Here is a 10,452-nt window from a genome sequence, read left to right as displayed (position 1 = left end):
TTTCATGAGCTGAAATAAAATATCCCCGAAATTTTCCATACGAACAAACATTTATTTTTATCATATTTTGTGCACAAATTTGTTTACATCCCTGTTAGTGAGTATTTCTCCTTTGCTAAAATAATCCATCCACCTGAAAGGTGTGGCATTTCAAGAAGCTGATGAAACAGCTTGATCATTACACAGGTGCACCTTGTGCTGGGGGCAATAAAAGACCACTCTAAAATGTATAGTTTTGTCACAAAACACAATACCACAGATATCTCTAGTTTTGAGGGACCGTGCAATTGGCATGCTGACTGCAGGAATGTCCAACAGAGCTGTTGCCAGAGAATTTATAATACATTTCTTTAACATAAACCACCTTCAATGTTGTTTTGGAGAATTTGCCAGTACGTCCAACCGGCCTCAATAAAATAAAAGTAACAAGTAATTAAAGAGCAGCAGGAAAATAACAGTGGCCATTTGATTAGATGTTCAGGAGTCTTATGGCTTGGGGGTAGAAGCTGTTTAGAAGCCTCTTGGTCCTAGACTTGGCGCTTCGGTACCGCTTGCCGTGCGGTAGCAGTAGAGAACAGTCTATGACTAGGGTGGCTGGAGTCTTTGACAATTTTTAGGGACTTCCTCTGACACCGCCTGGTATAGAGGTCCTGGAAGGCAGGAAGCTTGGCCCCAGTGATGTACTAGGCCGTACGCACTACCCTCTGTATTACAGTTTTGACTGTCCCATTGGTAGTTTAATATTCCGCGTAGCAGAATAGAAGGAAGTGGGGGTTTATTCGATCGCCTTCTCAGAAGGCAGCACGCCCTCTGGATCCTTTTTCTCCGCCTTCTCTTCGAGCAAATCCCGGGGATCGAGGCCTGTTCCCGAGGAAGCGGTGTATCCTTCACGTCAGACTCGTTAAAGGAAAAAAAGGATTCTGCCAGTCCGTGGTGAGTAATCTCACGTTCTGATGTCCAGAAGTTATTTTCGGTCATAAGAGACGGTAGCGGCAACATTATGTACAAAATAATAAGTTACAAACAACGCAAAGAAACAAACAAAAAAAACACAATTGGTCAGGAAGACGTAAAATGTCAGGCTTGTTCTCCGGCGCCATCTTGATACCTAGAAAGTAGAATCTGACACCTCTGCCTCGCAAACACACGTGATCGCCCTCCTGACTTCAGTGGGAAAATGCTCACCTTCGATGGCAGCTGGCACGCTGGAGAAGTGTGCTCTTCACGGATGAATCCTGGTTTCAACTGTACCTGGCAGATGGCGTTGTGTGAGCGAGCGGTTTGTTGATGTCAACGTTGTGAACAGAGTGCCCCATGGTGGCGGTGGGGTTATGGTATGGGCAGGCATAAGCTACGGACAAAGAACACAATTGCATTTTATCGATGGCAATTTGAATGCACACAGATACCGTGACGAGATCCTGAGGCCCATTGTCGTGCCATTCGTCCGCCGTCACCTCATGTTTCAGCATGATAATGCACGGACTCATGTCGCAAGAATCTGTACACAATTCCTGGAAGCTGAAAATGTCCCAGTTCTTTCATGGCCTGCATACTCACCAGACATGTCACCCATTGAACACGTTTGTGATCCTCTGGATCGACGTGTACAACAACCTGTTCCAGTTACGCAAATATCCAGTAACTTCACACAGCCATTGAAGAGGAGTCTGACAACATTCCACAGGCCACAATCAACAGCCTGATCAACTCTATGTGAAGGAGATGTGTCACGCTGCATGAGGCAAATGGTGCTCACACCAGATACTGACTGGTTTTCTGATCCACGCCCTTACTTATTTTTAAAGGTATCTGTGACCAACAGATACATTTCTGTATTCCCAGTCATGTGAAATCCATAGATTAGGGCCTAATGAATATTTTTTCAGTTGACTGATTTCCTTATATGAACTGTAACTCAGTAAAATGTTGTAATTGTTGCCTGTTGCATTTATATTTTTCTTCAGTGTATAATGCTTGCTTAGCTGTACCTCTTCCTCCAGCACTAGCGCACACCTAGAACCCGATAACTCTGCCTCGTAAACACACGTGCCCACTCACACCTAGAACCCGAGAGCTCTGCCTCGTAAACACACGTGCCCGCTCACACCTAGAACCCGAGGGCTCTGCCTCGTAAACACACGTGCCCACTCACACCTAGAACCCGAGAGCTCTGCCTCGTAAACACACGTGCCCGCTCACACCTAGAACCCGAGAGCTCTGCCTCGTAAACACACGTGCCCGCCACACCTTAGTAACCCGAGAGCCTCTGCCTCGTAAACACACTGGCGACCCGAGCTCACACCCTAGAAGCCCGAGAAGCTACTGCCTTCATCGAACACACGTGCCCGCTCACACCTAGAACCGAGAAGCTCTGCTCGTACAACAAACGGTGTGCCCGCTACACCTAGAACCCGAGAGCTCTGCCTCGTAAACACACGTGCCCGCTCACACCTAGAACCCGAGAGCTCTGCCTCGTAAACACACGTGCCCGCTCACACCTAGAACCCGAAAGCTCTGCCTCGTAAACACACGTGCCCGCTCACACCTGAAACGTTCTAACCAGTCGGCAACACAGGTGGGGACATTTTCAGGCTGATGAGTGAGTTTCACAAATCTCTATCTTATACAAAAGCAACATTTTGTCTTTCTTATTGTTCTGTAAAAGCTATAGCCTCTATGTCATCGTCTTCCTCACGATCGAGAAGGAGAGAATAGCACAATTAGACTTGGACTTGTGACATTTTCTTGTGACAGGACATTGTTCAGACACAGCTGACCACATTCCATAGGACCGGAGGTAGAAAGTGTGTCAAAATTGAAAGCAGTTTAGAGCACTTCAACCATAAATACCAGGTCTCACGTAAGATTTAAACAAGACTGATGGAATTGTTTAAACTGGTTTTTCTTTGTTGTCGTGGCATTTCCTAAGAGTGTTGTTCAGTGTCTGTATGTTTCCTATTGGCCTCAGAACTGTCCCTGGATTCTGGAATATACTGAACGTTCCGGGGCCAGAGACATTCTGCTCCTCTGTGGTCAGAGTGAAGATAACCTAAGATAAGACCTTCTGTAAAAGCCCCTTGGTCTGAATTCCTCCCCGGCTGCTCTTCTGTTAGCTCCACACAACAGCGAGACTAAGGCTATGGCAGTTTGCAGAACCATGATAATCATGGTTGTAGTTTAGCCTGCTGTAGTTGTATGGAAACTTCGTTATGTACTTCTCTTATTGTTTGCATTAGAAGTGTTATTTTTGCCATGTGGCAAACAAAAATGCAGGCACTAGGGATGGGGGAGTGTGAGCATGGGGGTCTGGGCAGGTGAGATGTACAACTGTAGTCGTTGTTTGGGGTTAGGGTTAGGGCAGTAGGGATGGGGGGGTGCTGGTCTGGACAGAGGAGATGTCATCGTTGTTAGGGGTTAGGGGTTAGGGCACTAGGGATGGGGGTCTGGACAGAGGAGATGTCATCGTTGTTTTGCTGGTTAAGGGTTAGGGGTTAGCGGCACTAGGGATTGGTGGGTGCTGTGTACTGGACAGAGGAAGATGTGCATATCGCTTCGTTCATGCGGTGTAGTTGCGGGTTAGCGGCACTAGGGATGGGCGTGGGTTTCTGGTTCTGGACAGAGGAGATGTCATCGTTGTTTGGGATTAGGGTTAGGGCACTTAGGGATGGGGGTCTGGACAGAAGGACGATGTCATACGTGCTTTGGTGGTTAAGGGTTAGGGGTTGAGGGCACTAGGGATGGGGGGTGCTTGTCTGGACAGAGGAGATGTCATGGCGTTGTGTTTGGGGTTAGGGGTTAGGGTGTAGGGACTAGGGATGGGGGGGGGTAGTAGCATGGGGTGTGGTGGATGTATCAACTTGGTTCGTTTTTGGCAGGTGTAGGCACGGTGGAGGGGAGTGGCGTTTGGGTGCTGGGTCTGGAACAGAGGAGAGTCATCCGTCTGTTTTTGTGTGTTAGGGGGTTAAGGGCACTAGGATGGGGGGTGCTGGTCTGGGACATGAGGAGATATCGATCGTTGTTTGTAACTTGCAACCATGACTCAGGTGCTATAGGTACAGCTCTTGGCTTGGCATCGTGTATCTTTTTGGTGGAAATAAATAATAATAATTACAAATATACTGTATATATATATTAATTAAAAAATAAAAGTATTTTTTTGTGTTCCTGACTACCTCAGTGCTAACTATATCACATAACCTGTGTCCAGACTCTGTTGGCCGTGTCGCTAAATCAATAACGCTGGTCCAGATACTGTTGGCGTTGTCTAATCAATAGACCTGGTCCCAGATCTGTTGGTGTTGTCCCTAATCAATAGACTGGTTCCCAGAATTGTTGGTGTTGTCAATCAATAGATCTGGTCCCAGATCTGTTGGTCTGTCCTAATCATATATCTGCGTCCCAATCTGTTGGTGTCTGCTAACGCAAACTATTGGTCCCATATGTTGGTGTTTGTCCTAGCTCGAAACACTATCCGCCCAGATCTGTTGGTGTTGTCTAATCCAAATAGACTGGTCCCAGATTCTGTTGGTGTTGTCTAATAATAGTCTGGTCCCAGATCTGTTGGTCCTGTCCTATCAATATCCTGGTCCCATATTTTTTGTCCTGCCTCGCAACACCTATCCTGGTCCATATCTGTTTGTCTGCCTCGCCAACACCTATCCTGGTCCCAGATTCTGTTGTTCCTGCCTCGCCAACACCTATCCTGGTGCCCATATCTGTTTGTCCTGCCTCGCCAACACCTATCCTGGTCCCAGATCTGTTTTGTCCTGCCTCGCCAAACCTATCCTGGTCCCAGATCTCGTTTGTCCTGCCTCGCAACACCTATCCTGGTCCATATCTGTTTGTCCTCCCTCGCCAACACCTATCCTGGTCCAGATCTGTTTGTCCTGCTGCCACACACTATCCTGGTCAGATCTCGTTTGCTGCAACACCTATCCTGGTCCCAGATCTGTTTGTCCTGCCTCGCCAACACTTCCTGGTCCCATACCCTGTCTGCCATCCCAACTATGCATGATGACCAGAATTCACAAAAGATAAACAATTTTAATCCGAGTAAATGAATAAGATTGTAAAAATGCTTTTTATGCATAACAGATTTTAACAATTAATTAATCAAATTATAAATATAGATTATTATCAGAATGAAACCATTTATATATTCAACGTATTGAAATATTGAAACTCAAAAATGTACTGATTCTGTTTGTCCTGCCTCGCCAACACCTATCCTGGTCCCATATCTGTTTGTCCTGCCTCGCCAACACCTATCCTGGTCCCAGATCTGTTTGTCCTGCCTCGCCAACACCTATCCTGGTCCCATATCTGTTTGTCCTGCCTCGCCAACACCTATCCTGGTCCCNCTATCCTGGTCCCAGATCTGTTTGTCCTGCCTCGCCAACACCTATCCTGGTCCCATATCTGTTTGTCCTGCCTCGCCAACACCTATCCTGGTCCCGCTAGACAACACAAACAGCTCTGGGACTTGGCTAGAGAGCACGGAGCACACAGAGGAACTGTGTCCTAATGAGCTGGCACGGAGGGTGCATTCAACTCCAGCAAAACTCTCATAACGACAGAATCAGTATCCTTCCCGCCCCACCCTGCGATTCGATGGTGCTGCTGTGAGCCAGAGGAGGAAATGGTGAAATAAGCTGAGAACAGCAGCTCAACTTTGGTAAGGTGAGCAGCTCATGGCTTTTACTGAATTGTAGACTTAAACACCTGTTTTCTCTGGGAGTAAAGCGTATACAAACATAACCTCTTGGATTGATGTGTAGTCTTGGTGTGTGTGCGTGTGTGTGTGTGTGTGTGTGAATCGGGTGTCTCTTTGCATCGAACCCTCATCACCTGCAGCATTGTTGCTAGAACACAAAGGAAATGTTCTACTCACTGAGAATGCCCTCAGACATTTTATGGACAAACGCCATTGTGATATTGTGACAGCCTTTTCCTGCCAACATGACCAACAGTTGATAAAGGCTTCCCAAAAACTCATATTTTAAATCAGGAAGTGGAATCAGGAAGAAAACAGAGACCGGATCACAAATGGCACCCTATTCCCTATCTAGTGCACTATCACCAGGGCCCCATAAAGCTCAGGTCAAAGGTAGTACACTATGTAAGGGAATAGCATGCAGTTTGGGACTCGGGGAACAAGATATTTCATCATCTCTTCTTGCTTTTTTTGAAAGGGAGGAAGTAGTAATTTATTTAAAAGGAAGTCCTCGGTCGTTTAATGTAAGTGGTGTAGTGAAAGGTGTTACTGAACAAGCATATGATACGCCTAACACAGTGGTTCCCAAACTTTTTATAGTCCCGTACCCCTTCAAACATTTAACCTCCAGCTGTACCCCCTCTAGCACCAGGGTCAGTGCACTCTCAAATGTCGTTTTTTACCATCATTGTAAGCCAGTCACACACACACTATACGATACATTTATTAAACATAAGAATGAGTGTGAGTTTTTGTCACAACCCGGCTCGTTGAAGTGACAAAGAGCTCTTACAGGACCAGGGCACAGATAATAATATAATAATAATCAATAATTTTGCTCTTTATTTAACCATCTTCCATATAAAACCTTATTTGTTCATCAAAAATTGTGAATAACTCASCACAGGTTAATGAGAAGGGTTTGCTTGAAAGGATGCATATAACTCTTTTCACTCAGACAAGTGAAAATTATGGTCAGTAAAGAAAACTTTAAGCTCGTCTCTCAATTTAAAAAAACGTGTCAATACTTTGCCCCTTGATAACCAGCGCACTTCTGTATGTTGTAAAAGTGTTACATGGTCGCTGCCCATATCATTGCATAATGCAGAAAATGCACAAGAGTTCAGGGGCCTTGCTTTAACAAAGTTAACCATTTCCAAAACGTCTTTCAAGCTGTCAGGCATTCCCTTGGCAGCAAGAGCCTCTCGGTGGATGCTGCAGTGTACCCAAGTGACGTCGGGAGCAACTGCTTGCACGCGCGTTACCACTCCACTATGTCTCCCTGTCATGGCTTTTGCGCCATCAGTACAGATACCAACACATCGTTGTGACATCAAAGTCCATTTGATGTCACAAAGCTGTCCAGTACTTAAAAAATATCCTCATGTTGTCCTGGTTTCCAATGGTTTGCTGAGGATGTCTTCCTTAATTGACCCCCCATGAACGTAACGGACATGTACCAGGCCCGCCACGTATGACTCATCCAGCTGTAACGCATATAATTCACTGGCTTGTATGCTAAGCAATAATTGTTTCAAAACGTCTCCTGCCAGGTCACTGATGCGTCGTGAAACAGTGTTGTTTGATGAAGGCATTGTCTGTATCGTTTTTTGGGCCTTTTCCCCCAGCATTGTCCCAGCCTTATCCGCGACAGCAGGAAGAATTAGGTCCCCCACAATAGTATGGGACATGCCTGTCCTAGCCACTCGGTAGCTCACCATATAAGACACTTCTAGCCCCTTCTTATTAATGGTATCTGTTGCTTTTCTACATGTCATACTACTCGAAAGTCATTTTAATTCTCGCTCCAAAAACTCCCGTGGCTTATTTTTCCAAATGTCTGCGCAAGAGTGAAGGTTTCCCGCGAGAGAGTAACGGTTAATGTGATTGGATGTTAATTATTTGACTTGGCTACCTGTTTTTGACATTGTGTTATTTCGCTGAACACTAGATGGTTTATTTTTATTTTTGGCTGTGAAATGAGGCAACTCAGGTGAGAAAAACTCACCCAAATGTATCGCCCCCGTTGGAAAATATAAATGTACTGTTTGAAAATGTCAAGAAAAACAAATTTTATCACAATTCTATTTGGCGTACCCCTGACGGCATTTGGGAATACCTGGTCTAACATATGGAGTTAAAGCTGGAGTAGAGGAGCTGCAGTGTTGGAGCCAACAGACAGCTACAGACAGTTACAGACCGCCACAGACCGGCACAGACAGCAACATACAGTCACAGACAGCTACAGACAGCCACAGACAGGTACGGACAGCAACATACAGTCACAGACAGCTACAGACAGCCACAGACAGGTACGGACAGCAACATACAGCACAGACAGCTACAGACAGCCAAAGACCAGGTACAGACAGCAACATACAGTCACTAGACAGCTACAGACAGGTACAGACAGCAACATACAAGTCACAGACAGCTACAGACAGCCACAGACAGGTACGGACAGCAACATACAGTCACAGACAGCTAACATACAGTCACAGACAGCTACAGACAGCCACAGACAGTACGGACAGCAACATACAGTCACAGACAGCTACAGTCAGTCACAGACAGCTACAGACAGCCACAGACCGGTACAGACAGCAACATACAGTCACAGACAGCTACAGACAGCAACATACAGTCACACGACGCTACAGACCGCCACAGACCGTACAGACAGCAAACATACAGTCACAGACAGCTACAGACAGCCACAGACAGGTACGGACGCAACATACAGTCACAGAACAGCTACAGTCAGTCACAGGCAGCTACGGCAGCTTACAGACGGCCACAGTTTGAGACAACAGACAGCTACAGCCAGCTACTGACAACTAAAGACAGCTACAGTTTGAGACAACAGAGCTACAGACAGCTAGACAGCCACAGACAGCCACAGACAAGCACAGACAGCTCAGTTTTGCGAAAAACAGACAGCCCACAGACAGCTACAGTGTTGGAGCCACAGACAGCTAGACAGCTACAGACAGCTACAGACAACTACAGACAACTACAGACAGCTACAGACAACCAGAGACAATCAAAGACAGCTTTACAGTTTTGCAGACAACAGACAGCTACAGACAGCTACAGACAACTAAAGACAGCTACAGAGAGCTACAGACAACTACCGACAGCTACAGACAACTACAGACAGCTACAGACAGCTACAGACAGCCACAGTGTTGGAGCCAACAGACAGCTACCGACAGCTACAGACAGCTACAGACAACCAAAGACAACTAAAGACAGCTACAGTTTTGGAGACAACAGACAGCTACAGACAGCCACAGAGAGCTACAGACAACTACCGACAACTACCGACAGCTACAGACAACTACAGACAACTAAAGACAGCTACAGACAACCAAAGACAACCAAAGACAGCTACAGTTTTGGAGACAACAGACAGCTACAAACAGCTACAGACAGCTAAAGACAGCTACAGACAACCAAAGACAGCTACAGTTTTGGAGACAACAGAGAGCTACTGACAAGTGCTTATTCTTTTTTTTCTCTTTCTGCAGAGTTCATTCTGCTGGAATGTGAGGAGTTTGTACTCAGCAGATTCCTCACGGAAACAGGCTCTGGTCTGTTTTCAATTACTTCCTGTCTGTTGGGCCTCTGCTGCTCTTTGATGGGCCGCTAGCCTCACAGGAGGTTACCCTGGACAGATCTAGGATCATTCTGGGAGCTACCATTACCCTCAGTCCAAGGACCCTGGACACAGAGTTGGGCAGATCTAGGAACCCAGGGGGTTGTATTCATTAAGGCACACCATAGCAAAACCTTTCACAAAAATAAATAAAAATAAAATAAGTTTAGCCATTCCTTCAGACACTGGGTTCATGTTACAATCCAAACGGTAGGTCACAGTATCAGTATAGACCCTTCTTTGACCTTATTCTGTTGTAATGGAAATTACACTCAAACATTTGACTACATCAACATGTTGAGTCAATCCTTTAAGAACTGAACACATGGTCACCTTCGCTGTCCAGTCTTGAAAATAGCAAACAGCCCTCAGACTAAGCTCTGATTACAGCAGTTTACTTCTTTTTTGTTGTTGTTGTTGTGTGGAACAGGCATCTGGAAACAATTTTCATAGGACAGTAAAGTATTTAATTTACAGGTCAACAAGAGGTCTGTCTGTCCGACAGCATTGAACACATTAACAGAGCCCTACCGCTAACCCAGCTAACCCAGCTAACGTCCAGAGGAGCTGAAAGGACCGTCTCTGATCAAATGTCCTGCTGGCGTCACCCAGACGCCGTCACCCAGACCCCGACCCACCACATCCTTCATGCATGGATTCTCCTCCAACACAAACAAAACACACGTCCTTCCTTTCTCCATCTATCCATCTATCTGTCCATCTATCTGACCATCTATCTATCTCTTTCTCCATTCCAAGACAAGGCTGAGATTTATTTTTCCACAGCAAATGTGTCTATGACCAAACTTTTTTTCCCAGTACAGACTCTGGGATGAATAGTATTTCCCAGTACAGACTCAGTGATTAATAGTATTTCCCAGTACAGACTCAGGGATGAATAGGATTTCCCAGTACAGACTCTGGGATGAATAGGATTTCCCAGTACAGACTCAGGGATGAATAGGATTTCCCAGTACAGACTCAGGGATGAATAGGATTTCCCAGGGATAATGGATGTTCAATCAAACATACTTATTCCAGAGTATCACTCAATCTTCCGTCATTTAAGGGAAATGAT

The sequence above is a fragment of the Salvelinus sp. IW2-2015 genome, unplaced genomic scaffold (genome assembly GCF_002910315.2).
Source record: "Salvelinus sp. IW2-2015 unplaced genomic scaffold, ASM291031v2 Un_scaffold2711, whole genome shotgun sequence".
NCBI classification, from domain to species: Eukaryota; Metazoa; Chordata; class Actinopteri; order Salmoniformes; family Salmonidae; genus Salvelinus; species Salvelinus sp. IW2-2015.
This window is presented reverse-complemented; position numbering follows the sequence as displayed.